This window comes from Podarcis tiliguerta, assembly GCF_965153285.1.
Source record: "Podarcis tiliguerta genome assembly, chromosome: 1".
In the NCBI taxonomy this organism is placed as follows: Eukaryota; Metazoa; Chordata; class Lepidosauria; order Squamata; family Lacertidae; genus Podarcis; species Podarcis tiliguerta.
In genome coordinates, this window is record NC_139534.1 from 65,433,013 (window position 1) to 65,456,728 (window position 23,716).

General features: G+C 40.0%; 1 protein-coding gene across 44 annotated transcripts in view; it reads left to right on the forward strand.

Moving 5' to 3' along the window:
* The window catches only part of SOX6 (SRY-box transcription factor 6), a 438,207-nt gene that overhangs the window by 81,442 nt on the left and 333,049 nt on the right, over window positions 1-23,716 (forward strand). For 41 of the 44 annotated variants that reach the window (XM_083403078.1, XM_083403070.1, XM_083403100.1 and 38 more), the window contains one exon: window positions 7,582-7,652. The exons of the other annotated variants lie outside the window; for them this stretch is intronic. The gene's annotated coding sequence lies outside the window, so the exon portion shown is untranslated. The remainder of the gene's footprint in view (window positions 1-7,581; window positions 7,653-23,716) is intronic. 44 annotated transcript variants of the gene reach the window in all.

Genomic DNA, 23,716 nt, shown 5'->3' on the forward strand with positions numbered 1-23,716 from the left:
TTAGAGAGAGGAAGTGAAGCGTAGAAAGAGGGAAGGCAGGAAAAACATTCTGGATCTGTTCATTACTACAATCGTCTGTTTGTATGTATTTGTGTATGTGCACACTTATGTGCACATACTGTTAAGCAGTGCCTAATACATATGCCGAAGGGCTGAATGCTGATTCTTTCCTCCTCACAGCATGTAAGGGACTGGATCCAAAAGTGCAATTAAAAATGGAAATTTATTTTTGTGGACTGCTAATCCTTGCTGGGTTAGAATGCCTTTACACATTTTTAATTGATCTGTATAACTGCTGTCACCAATGAAATTATCTGTGTTTTATTGCTAAATTGGGCACTTGGAAAGCTGGGAGCTGGGAGCTGTCCAGCTGGTGACAGGACCTTCTCAGTATTGGGCCCTCATTCACAAAAATGCTCAGTGCAAAATAAGGTGCATCAGTCTTCCACATAGTTAACATTCAGGTGAGCTTTTTAAACATTGCTGATCACCTGGGCATTTGACAGCTGAAATACTTTTCTTTTTTGCAGCCTTGAAATCATTAGCTCTGAGGCAGTTTTCTTTAATGCATGCCCTTAATTGTATTGTTTTGCTGTTTGCTACACTAGGCTCCTTTTGGAAGAGCGGGATAGAAATTCAAATAAATAAATAATAAAAACTCACTGTCATTTGATAAGCTTGTTAACATTTTTAGTGCAATGGGGCTGCAAACTCATATGTAGTCTTTGGGTATCTTATGGATGTAAAACTACTTTGCTTGCAGCTGCTAGCAGCTTTTATCTTTTCTCTCTCTTTTTTAGAATAATACAGCTAGACAAATTTTATTTCTAGGATAGGTGTTGGGAAAACCAGTAAAATGCCAAGAAAGGTTTAATTCTACTGGTACTTCTCTGTACCCATGATAAATGTTTGGGAATTGATTGGGCCTGCAGAGGAGAGTGTAATTTACAGTGGTACCTCAGGTTAAGAACTTAATTTGTTCTGGAGGTCCGTTCTTAACCTGAAACTGTTCTTAACCTGAGGTACCACTTTAGCTAATGGGGGCCTCCTGCTGCTGCTGCCCTGCCGGAGCATGATTTCTGTTCTCATCCTTAACCAAATTCTTAACCTGAGATACTATTTCTGGGTTAGCAGAGTCTGTAACCTGAAGCGTATGTAACCTGAAGCGTATGTAACCCGAGGTACCACTGTATTGTGGTTTTTGATCTTGGATCAAGGCTGCAATCCTAAATCCACTTTCCTGGAAGTGAGCGCCATTGAATTCAACAGGAATTACTTACAAGTGGACATGGTTAGGGCTGCAGGGTAAAACAAATATTAGTATGACATTGCTGTTTGTTAAGCAACAATAACAAAAGTTTTGTATATTTCAGCTTAAGGTGGCACAATCTAGAGTACTCTGTGAGTATAGCAGCAATGCCTTGAGATACTGCGGTTCAAGCATTCCAAGAAATCAGGTTTTCTAATTTGCAAGAATTTAAGGATACTGGCACTCTGTACATGCTCGTAAGCACATTCCCAGCACTTGAGCTAATACACAGAAAACAGAATCTGGGTTTGAGTGATGTCTGTAATGAAACCTTGGCAGGCAGGCAGAGGTAGGATTTACTTAATAGGGTGTGTACATAATGCAAGCTTTGAAAATGGTTTGTGCATTTAAACTGAGACCACAAGCAGCTGCTGTAGTTTTACAGCAGCCCGTGTAATGCAAATAACACTGTAAATAGCAAGCCAATAATGGTCCATATTAGTTTCTCTAGTGAACAGCATAATAAAATATTTAGAGAAGTAAACTGCTAGTAAAATTGGCAGAGGATGTTGTTTGGCAGGGTCTTGGGGAGGGAGTGCTTTGTGGAACTCCTTATCTGAATTTTGTGTTTTTGAGAACCACTTGTTACAAAAATGCCCTCAAAGGTGGAGTCCTTTGATAACTCATAAGGTTGGCAACTTGGCAAATTACCAGGCATGAGAGTCAAATGCATATTGTTGGTATAAGACTGCCAGCATTGTGGGACACAGTTTTTTTTTAAAAAAAAAATCCCTTGATTAACAATGGACTTGTACAAATATGCGCTCTGAAACCTTTGAAATGCGCTGAAAAAGAGAGGAGGGGGAGTGAGAATCTTGAGACTGGATCATAGTTGCAGTCCTATGAAGAAAAACAGCCCAATAGAATCACAAATGCATTATATTTAAGAAAAAGGAAACAGAGGAATGAAAGAGGCCCTGATTTTGAAGGGGAAGAGGTGAGGGAAATGATTAGGAAGTGTTCTTCTCAAGCTAATCGGTTTCTTTCTGCTTAATGAGATGTATACTTTAGCATGAGACAATCAGGAAGAGGAGCCAAAGTGACAGATCACCACCTTTTGCATTTATTTATTTTTTAATATCAGCAATGCTTGAGGAATTTGATATTTCTGTATCACAATACGAACTGACCAAATGCAGTCATCACAAGCTAAATGTGTGGATCAAAAAATAGTTATCATTCCAATTTTGCACATTTCTGACATTTGTAGTGCAGTATTTGGCCGAGAAAGCATCAAAATACATTTCAAAATGCATATCTTTTAAAATAAAAAAATGCATATCTTGAGAGAAAATATGTTGAAAAATGCATATTTCGTAAGAGCACATGTTGAAAAATACACTTTTGATTACTAATTTTTGTGCAGATTTTTCTTAAATAAACATTTTCTGCACATGTGATGTCAGGTGTGGGACAGGTAGAGACACGTTTGCCAGTGCACAACTGGGAGCCTTAAAATGTGCTCCTGATTGTACATTTCCAAGGGAGGCTCATTGTCACTATGAATAAGCTGATCTGTGGTGGGAGCATGGCAGCCGTGGGGAACTTGGTTGCACAGTTGATTCCTGCAGAAAGCAGGATTGGCGCCATCACCTAGCAGTTGACAAGCAGTGACATCAAGGCTCATTTGGCTTGGATTTAATTTGGTAGCACTGCTTGCCATGCTGCAAATGAAAAACCATTTGCCTCACACTACTGCAAGATCACCACAGAGAGGTAACCATATATGTTATAGGACAAGTTGGGGACATGCCAGTGGGGGGAGGGGATATTGAGGAGTATCAGAACAGAGTGCTGAAGAGGGGAATGTAAGGTATATGTATATGAAAGCCTGGTTTGGCAAATATTTGTCAAAGAAGTTGGTCTCTAAAACAGTGGCCTTGCTCAAATGAAACTGAGTTGAGTAGACTGAGCTTTACCTTTTGGTCCCCACCCCCTGCCTGACGGCCTTTATAATAGTGCAGCCTGCAGCTGATTCCCAGTTCTGAGGTGTTATCTGAACAACGGGAGGCCTTAATTAGCTCAGGATCACTGGACATGGTTAGTCCTTTTCTGTCTTCTCACTTACACATATTTTTGCCCTAAGCATCAAGACTTTCAGATGCAAATCTTTCCAGTGCTGTTCTTTTGCTGGCCTGTAGTTCTCCTCCTCTTAAAAAAGAAAGAAAGAGGAAGTCTATAATAAAAATACATTTAGCAGAGCATAGAGACTGTGTTGAGTCTCTCTCTCTGTGTGTATTTAACCTTCATGCTTAATTGTGTAACCCATTATATAGTGTTGATGCTTTGTTCCTAAATTCACTACATGAGGTGCTGTGCATTAAAGTGTATTTATACTTTTTCGGATTAATTAGCTGTGACCTTACGAACTGCTGTCCTTGTTTAATTGGTGTCTCCAAAGCACAGTAATGGCATAAATCATCTGATAATGAGATTCAGAGCTGGTTGCAGACATATATAATAGCATCGCATTGATAATAGCAAATGAGATTTGTTGATTCTACATTGGGTTATAGCTAGGGTTGCTACCTCTTTTGGGGAGGGGCTTGCTCCCGTGCCTTTAATAGCAGCTCAGAAATTAAGAAGGTAATACCCTGACTCATTACTTATATCAGTTCCCAGAAAAGTTACATTTGTTGAATTTGTGTCACATGTAGCTCTAAAAGCAGGATTGGAGGGGAGGTGGGAATGCCAATTCTTACTGTAGCAGAGATTATGCACCTAGAGTAGACGTTTGGCTGAAATGTATGAGGGTGCTGAAGTACGAAGCCGCTGCATTCAAATGTAAGAAAGCAATGGCAAATGTCAGGGTCACATGATTCTTCCCCCCTTCTCCTACTGCAGTTTCCTAAAGCACTTTGAGTTTCTTGACAAGCCACAGTTTGCTGCTGCATGCAAACGTACTATGCTATGTTATGCTCAGACCACAGTTTGTCACATTTGATTGTGAAGAGTGAAGGAAGAGCAGGAACAGCTCATTCAAACAGTGCCAAGCTATTGTTTGGGATGATATTTTAGTTAGAGCAACCAGTGTGGTGTTACAGCAGAAGCACAGTCCACAAACCCACGTTGCTGCTGATTACCAGGGCAGGTGCAGGAGAGTGGGGCATTCAGAGTTGTGTGGACACACCAGTGGAGCCCTATTTGGCACTCCTGCTAGTGTGCCCATTCAGGCTCAACCTTGCCACCACTCTCCTCTGCCTACACCCCATCCATTCAAGTGGGAACAATTCAGTATCCTCCATGGCACCATCCCACTGCATTGGTTGCTCCTGCAATTTCAGTGCAGTCAATAGTTCACATTAAGAAAGGGGGAAATCTTCACATGCTAGATAATTGTGTATTTTGCGGTAAGTTAGGATACAGGTATGGAGGGGCACATGATACCTGATTATTTAGAAATGAATTCTAAAGTTTCAAACTGGCAGATACCTCATAAATTACCAGTTTAGCTTTTGAGTTTGAGATGTTTTAAATGTTCAGTGTTCAACCCCAGGTTGCCCTTAGCAGTGCTTTGTTTCTAGAACAAAAAAGGTGCTGGTACTCTGGGCAGTTGCCCTGGGTGCAAAATTTCCCCGGGACAGGGAAAAATAATGTATAAGACTAGGGGTTTTTTTTACTTAAAAATAATGTTAAAAGGGGGGGGGGGATAGTCTTCTATATAGGGACAATCTCCCCCCATTTTCTTAATTTTGAGTCCCCCATGGGGTCTTATACATGGGGGCGTGTTATACATGGAAAAATATGGTACATGTAGTGCGATTACACGTTTTACCGGCACTTCATTAAGATCTTGGTATATAGTTATTACAGGATGCATGGTAATTAAATGCTGCAACACCATACCTTTCCTGTACTCTCAGTACCTGACTATGCAGGCCTATTTTCCCCACAGGGTCATACCATCCTGCTGGGGCACAGGCTTGCAGCTCCTTCCCCAAGCCCAGGAAGCATTTGCCCAGCTTAGGGAAGGAGGTGTTGTGCTCTGAGATCTCTCCCTTCTCCTTTGTTCCCCAAAGATGGCAATACTGCATAATGTTGTGTACAGCCAGAAAAAAACCTACTGGCTCTCAGGTTGAAAAGTGGGCTTCCATCCCTATTTTGAAGATTTAGTTAACGTGGAGAAATTACAGAAACTTATGGCATGTTTGTATATGTTTTTTTAATACATGGGGACTGTATATATGGGAGCAGGGAAGCAGCCAGGTCGGAATGGATTTAGGTTTCAGAGCAGTATCAGGTTGCTTCAAAACATGCAAAAAATTTATGGTACATCCCCTCCCCAAGATAGTTATTTGCAGGCCAGCTGCAAAAACTCCCAACCACTAGCTATCAAACTATTCTTCCCAGCCCCCAATCAAACAGGTGAGGTATGTCTGGTCTCTATTAGCCACCCGCCATGAATTCTCATTTAAGCAAGCCTTAGTGGCTGATGTTTCCATTTATTAGTGTATTTCAATGATACGTATACCATAGATTCTTAGATAAATGAACCCAAAAGATGGATAGCTCAGTTGGTTAGAGCATGGTGCTGACAATGTCAAGGTTGCAAGTTCAATCCCCGTAAGAGACAGCTGCATATTTCTGCTTTGCAGGGAGTTGGACTAGATAATTCTCAGGGTCCCTTCTAACTCTGAGATAAAGCTTCTATGTGAGGTAACAGATCAGCCAATTGCTGCCTTATAATCTGTCTCATGATTTCAGCATCTCTAACAGGGATGGGGTATCATGGCCCTTCCAGATATTGTTGGCTACCCAATTCCTTCCACCCCTGGCCATTGGCAATGCTCTCTGGGGCTTCTGGGAGTTGTAGTTCAGCAGTAGCTCAAAGGCCCAGGTTCCCCTACCTTTATATTCTGCTTATCTGATGAAGTTGCTTCCAGTGTTTCAGCAATATAATACTAGGGAAAGGGCTGAAGCTCAGTGGTAGAGCATCTGTTTTGCATACAGCCCCTGGTTCATTCCCTGTCACCTCCAGGAATAGCCAGGAAAGATTCCCTGCCTAGAACCCTGGAGGGTTGCTGCCAGTCAGTTCTAACAATACAGGACTAAATGGACCAAAGGTTTGACTCAATACAAGGAAGCTTTGTATGTTTCCCCTGATAAAAAAGCGGAAAAGTATTTTAAAACATTTCCACAATGTGTAGTGTCTCAGAGTCAGATTGACAGGTGAAAGACCACAAAAGGGCCTTTCAAAAGTAATATAATTTTGAAGTTGTGAAAGCTTTTGCGCACGAAGCCTTTGCAACTGCAATTCTGAGGTTTACCAGGCTCCTGGAAACGAATGCATTTTTTTACTTGCAGTTCCATCTTTCAAAATTATCAGTTGTGAACAATTCAGTGGGAGTAGTACAGGATTTCGATCCAAGCTTAGTGCTTTTGTATTCATGTCTATTTTCAGGGCAGCGTTACTGGTATCCATGCCCATGTTCTGGAAAGAAAATAAGGGCTTTGCAACAAAGTGCCTTTTGTTTTCCCGAGAACTAAAACAGCTGCATACAGACCAAACAATAAAAATAAACTCCTGCCGAACTACCTTCTAACACACGGGGGTTCTGGAGAGAGGAAACCAGGGATATTTAGAGGTATAAAGTGACTCATTGTGCTAGCAAAAGAATGTTATAAGGCAAGCCTGTGGCTTGGAGTTGCATCTGTTACCTTTCTAGTCAGTACTGACGGGCATTTAGGAAGGGAAGCAGGGGGCGGGGGCTTAAATTGAATAATGCCTAATACTGACTGCATTGTACTAGACTAACTTGCAGCCCAGTCCACAAGATACATAGACCAAAGAACTTGGATTCAGTCCCAAAGGCATTCACTATTGAATTTTAACCTATGGAGACTGAAAGCAGCATTTCTGTACTTTTTGGTCATTTGCATTGCATTCAACACTGAAAAAGCACATCTAAATGTTTTCTATTAACGTATGTTGGCATGCATAACAAAAAGCAATTTATCTTTTTTTTAAAAAAAAGTGTGTGTGTGTGTGTGTGTGTGTGTGTGTGTGTATTACAGTCTTGTCTCATGTTTGCCTTTCTGACAGTTTATAGATGCCAGCAATGGATAAGGTTGCTATGTGAAATGGAAAACAATGAAATATGTATTTCGCTTGGTATTCACAGTCTGAAAAGCACATCTGTGTAAAGCGTTCATCTTAAATGGGTGGAAAGGATTTCCCCCCCCCAATAAATGAATCAAAATGTCTCTTAAATTAAGAGGAATACAAAAAATGGCCATTTTGCTTACACTTTTCTTCCTCTTGTGTCTTTTAGGTCAGTTTCATGAATTCAAAAGAAACTTACCAGTGATTTCTGGGTGCCTGGGCTGGTTTTCTCGTGTATTTGTAAGTACTGATATGTTTTATGACTACTTTGTACCTTACAGGAAGTATCTCTCCCCCCCCCCCCCGCGTATCTTTATGTGCTTTATTTGTAAAACAATAAATAGAAATGAGGTGTTGATGTTCATATTTTGATTAAGCAGCTGTGCTTTTCAGCACAAAATGGCTGCTATGGGCAGCAAAAGAAAGGGGTACTAGTGAGTGCCATCACAAAAAACACAGTGTATTTATAGATATATATTAAAAGGTTACATGATGTTGATTTTCCGTTGATTTAAGTGTACAACACACATACACGGTTGAAATAAATAGCCTAAAACTTTGGGTACAATCATACTTGCTCCATGCATGGAACATGCTGTAGAGACCTTTTCTCCCTGCCACCCGCACTGCCCCCCATTGCATCTTCATGCCTAACCGCTGCTGCTTTCTTCACATGCTACATTGCAACCAGAATATTAACTTCAAATAGGGCCCTTCTGTGTTTCGTACGGAAGCACTCAGCTACTGACTCCTCTTCAGGATCTGCATGCTGTGCTGCTCCACCTTTTGCTGAGGGTAGCCTATATCACAGTTATACTGATGCCTCATTGAGAGGTAAGGACTCATTGTCTGCCTCAGCTGCCTAGCAGCAATGTAATAATTAGATGAGCAAAATAGTCCAGGTGCTCAAGCTAAATAAGAGAGTTAGGATTTGATGGAGGTACTTTTAAATTGGTATGCCTGCATTCTGCATAAAGCAGAGATGGGGGAATGTTTGGCCCTCCAGATGTTGTTGGATTACAACTCCCGTTGTCCCAGTTTATTGTCCACGTTGACTGATGAGGGTTGAAGTTCAACAACGTCTGAAGGGCCGCAGGTTACCCAAAGCCGGATGATACCCTTCTCATGAATGTTCTTTACTTACCCCGTTCACAACATGGAATAATTAAGACTGCAATCCTCCGAACATTTCCTTGAGAGTAAGACCTATTGAATTCAGACTGTGCAGCATATTTAGAATGTAGAATTCAAATAAAAATCCCATTTTGAAACATGGATCTACATACAGTAGTGAATATTTCCATTCTCTCTTATAATTGGTGTTTGTGTAATTGGGGGGGGGGGGGAGAATGAGCAAAACATTTACATGGACACTAGAATTTTTAAAGGGTGCTTCCAGATGGGAAAGCAGGTTGTCCAGATACTGCAATTGGGTTGTTGGCAACATTTCTTTTAAATTTATCGGAATCCCCCCCCCCCAAAAAAGAGTAAATCCAGATTAAATTAGGGGTGGAATATGGGATAGCATTTTGCTTCCAACAACCTTGTGTGGATGCTGCAAAAAATGACATGCAGGTGGAGCACCCACCTGTCTGGAAGCACCCGAAGTATGAATGCACAGGTTTATATATTAATACCTGTGGTGTAAAACATTGAATTTGTTCTCGGTTGAAAGAATCATGAGTATGTGTGTGTGTGTGTGTGTGTGTGTGTTTAATCATATTTGCTTAACCTGGAATGAAAAAAAAAAAAAAGAGTCCTGAACACTGACCCCTCAAAAAAGGCAAGCTGACTGAGGAAGAAATGTTGACCTATGAAATATCAACCCTGCATTTTTCTACTTGTGGGTTTCATTCTGGTTTTGGTCAAATGAGAAGACATATGTGATCAAGCAAACAGCTTTCAGGTTACAGCGAGCAGGCTGTGTGGTTCATATATCGAATAATGAAGCATTATATGAAACAAGACTGATATTTAGTCTCTGCAAAGTTAACAGCAAAAGCCAAATTGACTTAGGATTTTATCCAAGTGAATTTCTTTTAAACAGCTGAGACCAGAATTTGATGTGTGTCTACTTGGAAGTAAGTCCCCCATATTCAGTTGGGCTTCACTCCAAGTATGCTTTAGGATGGCGGCCTAAGACACATTGATAGGGTCATGAAACAAATCTGACATTGCAGCTGATAATCCTTGCTCTTCATTGAAAGGGTTTATGGTACTGTTTAGGAATTATTTATCAGAAAAAGTCTGCAATGGATTCTGGGCTGATTCACACATGCTTTGCATTACTTGATCTGTCATTCCTTGATTGCTCAAACATTCAGTTGCAAATCCACTTAATTGGAAAGCATTGTCTTAAGTACTATGAGACAGTATGGAAGTTCTAGTATTTAAGCTGTGCTTTGTCGTTCATGGTGGTGCTGTTGGTTAAACCATAGAGCCTAGGACTTGCTGATCAGAAGGTCGGCGGTTCGTATCCCCACGACGGGATGAGCTCCCGTTGCTTGGTCCCTGCTCCTGCCAACCTAGCAGTTCGAAAGCATGTCAAGGTTGAAGTAGATAAATAGGTACCGCTCCAGCGGGAAGGTAAACGGCATTTCTGTGCGCTGCTCTGGTTCACCAGAAGTGGCTTGGTCATGCTGGCCACATGACCTGGAAGATGTACACCAGCTCCCTTGGCCAATAAAGCGAGATGCTGTGGTATAACTTTATACTTTGGCATGATTTTAGAGGAATTCCTGTTAAGGCAAATAACTGGTACAGAACTGACATCTTAAAATCTTTGGTTGTGCAAATCAAGATTTCAGAAAGCTAGGTCAGGAATACATTTGATCAGGGGGTCAGCAGACTTTTTCAGCAGGGGGCCAGTCCACTGTCCCTCAGACCTTGTGGGGGTTGGACTATATTTTTTGGGGGGAAATGAACAAATTCCTATGCCCCACAAACCCAGAGATGCATTTTAAATAAAAGCACACATTCTACTCATGTAAAAACACCAGGCAGGCCCCACAAATAACCCAGAAATGCATTTTAAATAAAAGGACACTTTCTACTCATGTAAAAACACGCTGATTCCCAAACTGTCCGCGGGTTGGTTTTAGAAGGCGATTTGGCTGGATCTGGCCCCCGAGCCTTAATTTGCCTACCCATGCTTTTGATGGTATTTTATGAATTTAATAATTATATACTACTTTCTGTAGGGTAGCTTTTGAATGGAATCTTATTGAGTGAAATTTACTGAACAGGTCAAGATGGTAGATTGTCTAATTCTCCCCCTTTCTCTCTTTGGAGTGTGCATGTAAGTATGTGTGCGCGTGTACACACCCCTCCCAATATTTCAAGGGTGGATTGATTCATCTCCAGATATAAAAACAAAATCACTTAGCGCAAGCCATTCATTCATCATAGAAGATGGTGCAGTAAAAGGTTAACTGCTCAGTGGATGGATGAGATCTACTATAAATAACTGTGCTGTTTAGAGGCCTGGCGATATAAGTTTACGGCAGGTAAAAGAGAGCTTTTACCCACTTAGCACAATGTTTGATAAAGATAGTACTATAAAAACATCTGTGTGTCTGATTGGAAAGAAAATGCAGCTCTTAATGAAACATGTAAAGTACGTGCAATGTGAAGACAGGTGAAAAGGGCGGTTTTTAAACTTTTTTAAAAATTTAAATCCATGTTACAACAGTACCTGACTATTTCTTTGTTATGCTGTACGTAGTTCCTACAGTAAGACTACATCAAGGGTTTGCCTCCTCCCCTAGTTCAGCTTGTATTTTTTGGTCATCCCCACGTTCACCCCAATCCGTTGGAATTTTAATTTTTTTTGGAGGGGGGGAGCTTGAAAAACAAACAAAGATACTGTGATTCAGAGAATTATATGCCAAACTATGGAATATGGCAGGTTTGAACTAATTTGATTTGGGTCATTTGGGTTGGCTATGGAATGTGTGCAAATCTGAAAACGGTTCAAAATATTTTGGAATGACAAGCAATCTTCAGTGAGTGGCAATCCCTTTTTTCCTACATTATGAATTTCTTAAAATAAATAAATTGCTTTTGGTAATTCAAGTACATCCAATGTAGGTGTAGACATTTGAATTATAAATGGTTTCTTGGTAAAATATCAGACTGTAAATCTTTATCTTATATTTGGTAGGGTAAATAAAAAATTAGGGGAAATGAAATAATGTGATGGTTCTTTTACACAATAGGGTTATGTAAATTGTTACATCTCTTTTTAGTTCTTTTTGCTTGTCTGTAATTTTGTTATAATTAGTTATTCTTTTAGTGATGAAGTGTTGCATTGGCTTGTACACACACGTTTTCTCTAATTTTATTTATAACAAAAATAACAAAAATTGTAGTTTATTTTTAATGTTTAATACTTTTTCAGCTTAAAACAAGATAGGGGAGAATATAATAAATACATATATACAGACATTATATCATTACATAATGCAAATAAGATGTAACAAACATGTTACAAGAATAAACTAAGGAAACAAACAAAAAAAATATTATGTAGCCCACTGGTATATACAGATGCTCATAGTTTTTTTCTTCTAAATTTTGTTGACTTGCAATTCCAAAGTTAGCCTGAAAGACATTTCAAATCCCATATGACTTAACATGGATGGTGCTTTGGGTAGGTATGTAAACATAAAAGTGCACACAATTTACCTTTAGGGAATCTACTTTACTTTATTCAGAATCTCCATATCCCATAATTTTACAATATATTCTATGATCATCCAATTGGTTTTCCAATACTTTATGTAAACAATTTGAGCTGCCACACTCATATAAAATAGGCCATCTATTATCTACAATGCATACCTGACTTGGATACCTTAAGGATGCCTTCTATCATATCAACCTGCATGGGATTCAGATCTGTCACAGAGGTCTTTCTCGAGAGTTGCAATACTGAAGGGGGTGCCAAAAAGGGAGAGGACTTTTTCATGAGTGCTTCCCAGATTTTGGAATTCCCTCTCCAGGGAAATTCGTCTGGCACCTACAGTGTTCTTTTTAGGTGCCAGGTTAAAAGTGTGTGTGTGTGTGTGTGTGTGTGTGTGTGATCAGCCAATTTAATTGAAATTATTTTTCAGATCTAAGGGGAAAGCAGTGTATTTTAAACACTGGAGCTGAGTTAATCCAGTCTGCTGAATTTGGAATATGTGAAGGTTTGTGTTTTATAGGATCTAGTTATTGTTTCTCATATTGTGTTTATTGCTGCTACAATTTATTTCCAAAATCTCATCACTTGTTTACCATGCTAGCAATGGTGATAAAAATCTCCTTGCTGTTTGTCATGTTTCCAGCTATTTTCAGAACAATCCTGCTGCATCTTTGATGCTTTTACTAGAGTCATATACTGTATCATCAAAAGTGGCTTCTTAACTTTTTCAAGTCTCTTAAACTGAGTAATCCTATTTTATACAGTTTGTCTTCCCACCTGCCTTTGCCTTATGTTCAATATTCACTATTGGATAGGGCACTATTTAAGTTAATTGCAAAATTTTGTGTCCTCTGTACCTAACAGTATGGATGTACTTGGCTACCATTGAAGAAGTTAAACCCAGTCCCCCCCTCTATATTCTAGAGTGAGATTGTTCCAAAAAGAAGCCATTTATAGTATCAGTAAGCTGCTTCTCCAAACCATGTACAGATGTGTCATTCAGCCAGTTAATATCGGGGTTGTTGAAATCATCCATTATTATTTTTTTCTCTGGCAGATTTTGCCACTTCATTAATATCTTTCAACATACTGAGTTGCTTGGCTGCTTCTTCTTTTACATGGCTTATATCATATCATGCCATCACAGCACATTCTGCAGTTTCAAGTTAATTGCTCAATTAACAGCGGTATTCATAAAGTGCTAGGAAAATTCCACAACTAATGATTTGGACAATTTCAAAATAGGTTGGTATTTCATAGTTTTAAATGTCAGGCATGCCAGTATATGCAGGCACAGGATCATTTAAGCTTTGAACTCTTATGTAGGTATAGAGGCTAGAATTTGTATGGGGAGTTTTTCAGCACCACCCCTTCCTTGTATTGGAGAGTTCTGCAGCCACCTTTTTAATCTCCTGGATTCCTGGTGAACAAAATTAAAAATATAAATTGACTCCTCAGTTGCTTATGGTTGTGTTTTACCAGAATGAAAGAATAAGCTACATTAATAGGCTTTTGTAATCTACCATCTTGGTCTTGGTGAGCTTTGTGATGGCTTCTTGTCAGTGCTTTTGACTGGATACTTGAATGTATGAGAACCATGGTTTATAAGTTTCTTGCATCCTTTTTTGCATTTGCCACATTGCCTGGATATTGGAGGTAGCTGATACCCTTATTCAGCCGCAACATACCATTTTACTGGAGGAGAAAGACCCCCCCCCCCCGCCTTGGGGATATGACAATTGTGCCTGTAGATTCTTTGCCGAATCTAAAAACATTTTCATAAGTACCACAAAGGAATAGGGTAGAGGGCATAGACACACAGCTCTAAAAAAAGGTAAATTACCTGTAATGTTAATGCTTCCGTACAAATTATCACTGAAAGACACTTAATACTGGTGATAATCTGAAGTAAGCAAAAATAAAACAACAGTTCAGAAACATTGTGTGATCTAGCCAAACATAAGCACATTTAGCAAAAGGTAAAGGTAAGCCCCAAATGATCACAGTGAGCCTTACGTCTGGTTAAACAAGCACAGGATTGGGATTGGTAATACCCGGTGTTTGTAATTTGAAGTATCTCCTTGAGTCCAGGTAACTGGAATTGCACCTGTGCTTAAGGATTACATGTGTCTCTAAACAATGCTTTGCTAGGAAGGTGTTAATCATCAGGCTCAGGAAAGTAATAATAATATGTGTAAAATGCTAGTTGCTGCAGTGATATTCAGGTCATCTTCTCAGGACTGTTTTTGTAATCTCATAGATACCTCAAGGACAACACAATTTACATGCTCTAACAAAAAAGGAAAAGAGAAAAAAAGAATTATATTATCCCTTTTGGGCATGCAACAAACTACCATTAACATTTTTTCATCGGTATTCTTTTTAGAGTTTTCTAAACTGAACACTACAATGCTAACAGCTTATTTTTATAAAGAGGTTATTACAGTACTTTCACATCTTTATAGTACTGTAGTAAAGCTGAATTTACTACTATAGTGAAGGTAGAGTGAGGCTAAAGCCAGAGTCAACATAAAAATGATTCAACACCCTTTGCAGATAGGGCGGGGGAAAGACCTTCTTGACTTGAGATCTGATACTGTACATAGCTAGAGGGCAGTTGTTTAAGGGTTGCCAATAAAATGTGCACACCACTGACAACAGCTGCTTTCTTATTGGTTCAGCATTGAATACTGAAATGTGAGGGATGCCTTTTCTTCTCTGTAAATACTTGATTAACATCAAATGTTTAATAAGAGTCACATGCACAAATGGAAAAGAGAAACCATCCTCAAGATTAAGTGTCTGAGACTGGCTGGGAACAAATCCAAATACCTGATTTTGTACTGTTGTGCCTACAGATTACTCTTTTAAGTATTGTGGTGTAAAACCTTTAAGGTGCTCCTTTTAATTTGAGCGTGCTGACGAGGAAATATAGATTTGTTTACGTGTATAGAATTAAAGTAAACTTGTGCACTGGGAATTGGCAAATCACGTTGAGACCAATCCAGTGCTGAAATTGATCTTATTATACTGCATGGGGATGATGCCTGATCCTCCCTAATATGTGAGGGCAGCACATGACACAAGCAAGGACTTGTCACAATACATATGTCAGAATTTCTCCCCCTTCCTAGAGTAGGAGAGAAAAAGTAGAGAAAAAACTGGGCACTGTGCTGAATTATTTGGCTTCGGTGGAAGCTGTGTTCACCTCTGTTTGTGCATGCTTCTTCTGCATGTTCTGTTGCAGCCTTCCGTAATCACATGTCCCATTATCCTTGACCATTGGCCATGGTGGCTGGTGATGGTGGGAGCTGGAGCCCACTACATCCGGGAACTCGAGCCTGGTGAAGCCTGTTCTAGCATATTCCATACCAAGTAACTTGCATCATACACTTGCATTCAGAATTATGCAAGGGAGCATTGTTCCACTCTATTCTGCCTTGGTCAGACCACACCACTGTCCAGTTCTATGCAGCACAATTTAAGAAGGATGTTGACAAGCTGGAACGTGTGTAGAGGAGGGCAACCGAGATGATAAAGGGTCTGGAAACCAAGCCTTATAAGAAGTGCTTGAAGGAGCTGGGTATGTTTAGCCTGGAAAAGAGGAGAGGCAGAGCGGATATGATACATGGGCTGTTACATGGAGGATGGAGCAAGCTTGTTTTCTCCTGCTCTGGAGGCTAGGACCTTGAACCAATAGATTCAAGAAAGGAGATTCCGACTAAACATCAGGAAGAACTTCCTCACAGTAAAGCTGTTCAACAATGGAACCGACTCCCATAAGAGGTGGTGGACTCTCTTTCCTTGGAGGTTTATAAGCATGGGTTGGAGGTCCACCTGACATGTACGACCTAGTTGAGATTCCTGCATTGTAGGGGTTGGACTAGATGACTGTTGGTATCCCTTCTAACTCTACAATTCTGATTCTCAGCCCCTAAAAGGACTGTTCCTTTTCAGGGATCCAGGGATAGGATCCTTGTACTGTTGCTGCACAGTATAAAACATTCAAAGACTTGGGCTTGAGACTGACTGCCCATCCCAAACCTGAGTGATTTATTGCTATATATGCAAAACTTTCTTGAGAAAGGGAAAATGTACCCCTTTTCTTTTCTCCCTCCTGAAAAGCTCCCTACCATGGGAAGGGGGTGTTTCATGCAGTGCATATCCACTTGTTATACCTGATTCCCTTACTATAAACCTCAATGGGCTCAAGCAAGCCAATTCCCTGTCCCTACTCCCACTTGAATGGACATGTCCAATATTCTGGTAGTCCTGGAAATGAAAGGTCCTTGTCACTCTGGGCTTTTTTTAATTAAAAAGTTGTATTTTAATATAAATACTTCCCCTGAGCACAGAAAAACTAGTACCATATTTTTGAAAGGCACTTCCAAACTGATAGGTAAGGACTATCCAAGTTAGGTATTAAAAGAAAATTAACTACTACTACTATTGTTATTGGTCAGAAGCCTTTTGAAACTCTTTATTGTTCTTGTCTAGGAAGACGATAAGATTTTTGAGACAGTTTTATTTTTTAAATATAAGATTTCCACTCATAAGAAAAGTTCAGGTTGAAACTGAATAAATAAGTCTGCCAATTTCCCAAGGGTGAGACCACCGCTTTCCCATGCCTCCTTTTAGCTACAATGACAATGACACTTTGATAGACAAGGTTACCTATTCTGACATAACAGACCTTTTGCTGCTTAGCTGGCTTTTGTTACTGAGGCTTAGTCTTATGAAATTTATTAAAATTTAAATGGTATTATGAGTGCTATCATTGTACAAATGAGTGCTTAATTGTCTTTTTTTCTTCTGAGAGTGCCAGCAATGACTTCGTAGATTAAAATCACCTTTGTGAGAATATCAGCATTTATCCAGTAACCACTGAAAAAACAAGGGAAGTGTTTGTTCAGTTTCTGCTAGCAGCAACCTATTGCTTGTGCAGTTTGTGGAGTGCCTCTCCATCATCTTCAGAGGGGAAAAAGAGTGCCCTGTAGGCTAAAGAAGAATAAAGTCTTGAGTGTCTGAGAGATAGAGACTCTAGACAAGTGAACATTTTCTCAGGAAACTCCAGTCTGCCATTATATTAACAAGGAAGTGTTTAAAAAGGTTTTAGAGACATATTAGATGGAAGAGACAAATAGCTATTCTGTTCTTGAGCAAGCTCTAGTGAAAGTGCTGAATAATGAATTAGAGCAGTTGTGATGAATCTGCAGACAAGAAACTTTCGACTTTCTCTCCTCTCTCTCTCTCTCTCTCCCCCCCCCCCCGCGTGCCTTTGCTCTCCTATGACTTTTCAGGTCCAGTGGACAAGCTCAAGCAGTTTCCTCCCCTTTGAAAGGATTTAGCCTAGGAATTGGCCTTCTGCCACATTTAATCTCTCTCTCATTCTTGGGAGGCAAGAGCTTTGCTGCAGGATGAGTAGCAAACAAGGAGAAAATATCAAGGCTAGGAGAGATTGTACAGTACAAGGAGGGGCAGCCATGCACATAAATTCAATAAGATACACACAAAATAATATTGGCCAAGTTCCAAAGATATGTGAAATCACTTTTGTGACTCCAGGGTGGAGTGAGGGGATAGTTTTCCTCAAATAGTTGCCCCCCCCCCCCCGCCATGCCACATGCAATTGTGTAGCATTTATGTAATTATTTAAATGGGTGTGGTGTTTGTGGCAGGTTTTTTTTAATTATTTAGCAGGATGGGATGGCTATCCCATAGGCTTGTGTGTGCTAGTGACCCTTCAGTTTGATGTTTATCAGATCAACAGTCATGTTTATTACACTCAAGTTTCCTTTATATCCTCTTGATTCAGTTAAGGCTGAATAATGAGACCAGGTGATTGACTGACCTGGCAGAAGTGGTGACAGAATCCATCAAATAAAAAGGAAAGTAAACTAACTAAAATAACTAATATTTTAGCTAGTGAGAAATGCTTAGTGGCCTGGGCTACCAGAAATATCTGTTGCTGGCTGCTTGCTTAAGGTAAAGGTAAAGGTACCCCTGCCCGTACGGGCCAGTCTTGACAGACTCTAGGGTTGTGCGCCCATCTCACTTAAGAGGCCGGGGGCCAGCGCTGTCCGGAGACACTTCCGGGTCACGTGGCCAGCGTGACATCGCTGCTCTGGCGAGCCAGAGCCGCACACGGAAACACCGTTTACCTTCCCGCTAGTAAGCGGTCCCTATTTATCTACTTGCACCCGGGAGTGCTTTCGAACTGCTAGGTTGGCAGGCACTAGGACCGAACAACGGGAGCTCACCCCGCCGCGGGGATTCGAACCGCCGACCTTTCGATCGGCAAGCCCTAGGCGCTGAGGCTTTTACCTACAGCGCCACCCGCGTCCCACACTTGCTTAGAATACTTAAATTGAGAGATACAAGGTATTCTAGGTGCATCTTTACATTAGTTTACTTATTCCTCCTGTGCTTAAAGCAGCCTTTGCCAACCTGATTTCCTCCAGATGTTTTGGACTATAACTCTCATTGCTGTCTCTGTGGCTGATGGGAGTTGTAGTTAAACATCTGGAGGGTATCAGATTGGTGAAGGCTGGCTTAAACTTCCAACGGTTGTCTGAAAAGAAAAACAAAACCTAGTAGCAATTTCCCATGAATGAGAGCAGCAGGGTGCCATATACATCATCTATCAGTTATGATGCCCCACTTGCAAAATCCACCAGTTTTATGCATTTGCACAAATGAATTAAGTAGAATAATGAAAGTTATTCACAGTATATGGTTCATATTTTTATTTCAGTTTGCATTTAGCCTATGGCAGGCTAGAAAGACAATAGTTTGGCAGCTGGCTCCTGGTTTTGTAATGGGGTTTTTTTCAGGCCAGGGTAAATCTGTGCTTATGATGTAACCTCTACCATCTAAACAAAGTCTCATGTTTATGCAGATTGCTAGATTGGCACTGATGTACCCTGAAGCCCAGTCACATCAAGAGTGGAATGTGGACAGCCCCATGTGTCAGTCCTGTGTTAACAGGAACACCCTGTGCTTGTTTGTTTGACAGGAATATATTCTTGTTTAATGCTGAATATGTACATCTTGCTGGCATTGTGGGTGATGTACATCACAATGATCTTATTTTCAGTTCTTGAATCTGAGTTGCTGTCTGCTTGTTATTCTTTTATTATTTGAATTAGACAGATTTGGAAACTGTATGAGAGAAAGTTCAGATAAGTGATTTTAGTACTTATAATAACGCAACTTCCTAATGTGCGTGTAATCGGAAGTGTAGCCTTCTTTTGTTGCACAAATGAGTTTCACGTTTAAGCAGCTTTGCCATGCTGTTGGATCGGTGATAGGTATAGTAAAAAAGCAAAATGTCTTTCATTGTGGCAGTGGGATCTTTGTGGTAGCTAGCCTTGTGTCCTATGGACTTTAAGGGCAAACCTTGCTGTCACTGCAACAATGTCCTCCAACATACCACATGATTTTTCCCCCACATAGAAAACCAACCACATTAAAATGGATTGTTTTATTCAAATAATAAAATTGATGAGACAGGTAACATTGGCCTGTCTGTTGTGTCCTTCCAAGTTCCTTATGTAGCGTCGGTACTGTTTCAATGATTTGGGGTGGGGTGGAAGTGGGGCAAAATTGCTGCATGCTAGCAGTGGATAACTTTTTTCAGCCAGAGGGCCACATTCCCTTGTGGGTGCAGCTAGGGTCAGAAATAGGAAGCACAACAGATGTGACTCCTCTTTTTTGCATGGTAGGGTACATTGAAGCTGCTCTACACGCCCCCCTACCCCTCTATCTTCCATCCATGCTACCAAGAAGCATTATCACAGTTCAAAGACATATTTCAACCTGGCCCAAACACTTGAGGAGAGCACAGAGCAGGGCCAGTGAGGTGTGTCACGTGGTGAAGGGGAATAACAGCAGGAGGAAAAACCCCGGGGAGAGTCCCAAAGCCCAAAGATAAAGGGTCAGAAAGCCAAATTTGACATCTGGATCTGTGGTTCTTAATGTCTGCCGTCTTCTGACAGAATTCCATTCCTTCTTCAGGGAAAGAATTGCATTTTCAACAGTTTATACTTAATGTTGTGCATATGAACAACTGTTTAAACTTAGTGTTGTGCATATGAGATGGACTGGAGATCTTCTCAGGCTTCTTATGTACACTGGTGCAGGAGGTGAGGTCTCAGGTTAGATGTTGTGGTTCTGTGGGTTTTTATTTCTAGGGACAGTTGAAGACAGCAATGCTTCCGAACCACAGGAATGATGGGTAGAACACACATGACAAACAGCTCAGTGAGCATTACAAGACAGAGGATACAGTACAATTTTAGAGCCTATTTCATGGTGACGATGGCAGCAAAGAGGGACTATTTTTATACCACCATTGCATCTGCTCATTGCCATCCAGCAGAGCTTTCTTCATTTGCATTTCTAGAACAGTTTGCTGGAACCCTTGGTAGCCCATTGTGATATATTTACACAGCATTTGGCAGATAAAATTGCTTGCATCTGCTCCAACTTGGATGCTAGTTTGTTTCAGTACAGTTCTTTGCTCCTCCGTGTACTTTTGCTTGGATGATTTTCAGTTGTTGTGGTCTGAGGAATGGATAGGATGTTGGAGAAATGTGGTGTACCACTTGTGTACTCAACTTTTGTTCTTCTTGGCTAAAGGGAGTGACCAGCTGGGCCCAAGAAGTGCTCAGTTCTTCTTTGGGAGAAGGGGTGGTCAGAGCTGCCTTGAAGGAGGCAGCTGTCAAAGCTACTCCTTAAGAAGCGTCCCTTGGACTCTACTGATTTTTCCAAATATTGTCCCATTTGTAACCTTCCCTTTTAGTGCTTGAATGAGCATTGGTAGCCCAACTCCAGACATCCCCGAATAAAGAAAGATTATCTGGATCCATTTCAGTCTGGTTTTTGGAACTGAAATTGTACAGCTTTGGTTGTCTTGATGGACAATCTTAGCTGCAAAAGAAACAATGGAGTGTTTTTAATATCATTGGCCATCATATCCTTGTTTCCATGCTCCAGTGGTTCTGTTCTTACCTTGCTCATTGATTCTAGAGGTAGTGTTGGAAGACTAGTGTTTTTGTACTTCCTGAAACAGGCTGATCTTGCTACAGTTTTACATGCTATAATAACCTCTAAGTTGCACTAGTGTTATATATGACCTATGAATAGCATTCAGAGAATGTATCCAGTTCAAAATACTGTGGCAGTTTATCCTGATTTGCTTGTGAGTTGTTTATACATCCTCCCATTAGTTCATTCCATACTTTTTAATGCATTTTCTAACTGGGATTTTAATTCTCTCTTATTTATTGAACCTTCATCCTGATTTGCTTGCAGGGTGTTTCTACATCTTAAAGTGCATTTGTTGCGCTATGGCAGTAGAGCGCTTTAATACACTTTAATTGCACAAATCTAAATTTACAGTATATACTTGAACCCCTCTTGCAAAATAGTGATAGTCTGGAGGTGGCCCAGGTACAATTCATAGTGCTTCTCTTGTCATTTAAAAGTCTGGGTAACTTGGGGACTGGTATGTTTGTTGGATTCCTACTTTGCTGGTGTCTCAGAAGCTACTGAAAGCCTTCATAATCTGCCTAGGTGAATAAAAATATTTGCCAGCCTTTAATTTTTATCAGTAGCACTGAGAAATAGGATGTTTTTGATGATGTTTTTCTTTTCTCTCTCTTAGTCTTGTTTCATTGATTGCTTATGACTGATGGTTTAAAAATCTGATTGTAAGGTGCCTTGGGGCCTAGAATCATCAAAATGGCAGGAATTCCTATGGGGACAATGACACACTTTCCCCTGCCCCAGTGACCCCAGGCATTGTGAATTAAGCCAATTGCTATTTGAAAAGTCCTGTGCCTTCATTTCCACAGCCCCATTCCTTTATTTAGGAACTTGGGAAGCAGCTTTAACCATTGCTCCATGTAATGCAGCATTATCTGCACTGACTGGCAGTGGCTCAGTATCATTACCAATAGGAGTCTTTCCCAGCCGTGCCTAGGGATGCTATGGATAGAGCCTGGGATCTATTGCACACAGCACATGTACCATCTAGTTGCTACAGCCTATCAGAAGGTAGTGAGATGGAAAATACATCTCTGCATCTTGAGTACTCCAGCTATACATTATTTATGATTGGAAGGTGAATGCCAAGGGCCAAATTGTTAGTTCTCTCATGAGATGGACATTGATTGTATTTGAAATAGCATTAGGAATAGTTAAATAAGTTGTGAATAAGTGACCAGACCTATCATTTAGTCATATTGCATATGAGTCTCATGAATGGTACAGTATAGAATTTCATGTCGTCACATTTTGTTTCTATTTTAGATTGCTTGGCACAATTCAAAAATTATGTTGATCTATAATATTTTAAATGGAATATCTTTATGTACTTTAAAAGATTACTTAAAAAGAAAGATAAATAATGACACCCATTTTTTCCTGAAAGGCAAAGGGCAGCTATCCCAGAAGCATTACAGTTCCAAGAACTCTTATGTAGTAACCCGACTGAGTTCAATGACAAATCTCAAGAATGAATTGTTTGAAGGCTTGGAATTTATTTATTTTATAAATAACATATATTTTACAAAGTTTGTTTGTTATACATTTGTACATCCCTTAAGATATTTCAGCCAATATTTTCATGGTGGTTCCTGATATCAAGCAGTAGGTTTTCATCTCTGTTTGGATATAGTTGGACATGATGGCAGACTGAACCTTTCAAAACTGCACCAATTTTAACCACTGATTTCAAAGCTTCACAGATTTTTTGGTTTCTTAGAAGGCTGGGTATGAGGCTGCTAACATAAAAGCTATGCAATAAATAGATTTATTTAGGCAACCTGTGCATACTTACTCCAGAGCAATCGTATTTTGAGCCTTTGATTAAGTGGGACAGTAGCAGAACCTCTTACTGTTCTTGTTAATAATTGCACATTTGTACATGAATCTCCCTGTATAAATGATGGTAAATAAAAGTTGTATTTCATGTAATTCCATAGGCTCCATTTTAAAGTGTTTAAAACTATCCCCTTGAAGACTGGCTAAATGCTGATCCTTCTTTCCTTGTAATCGCCTGATAGTTTATAAACTGTCCCCTTCTCCATCTGCAGAAATATGTCCTCTTGTAGGAGAGGGATTTCTATAAAGCTTTCTGAGAGGAAAGAAACATGCCAATTAACAATATTTTCCATTGGCCAATCTCCAGAATAAGACTGTTGTTACAGTTCTTGGTGCAGTTTCCTTTTTTATGTTAATGGTTTCTTTCTTTCTTAACTAAATTGCTATGTAGCTGGCAAATAATTGAAAATAGACCACTCTTAAAATAATAATTTTGCTAACTGGAAAAATTTGTTCATTTCTGTTATGCTGCTTTATTGCATGTGTTTTTTCCCAGGCAGCTCTCCGGACAGTAATTTTTATGCCATTCCTTTAAAATAACTTGCAAGTCTTGCAGGGCCTTTTTAGGCATTCAGTGCTGTTCTCTGCTGAAAGGGCAACAGAGTAGGGAGATGTCATAATTTTGTTGATTAATTGGACCATTATTTTGGCTATGTTATTTGTCTGTATTGGACTTTATTTCTCTCTTGTACTATTTTTAATAACTCCTTCAGACAGAATTCCAAGAATGTTG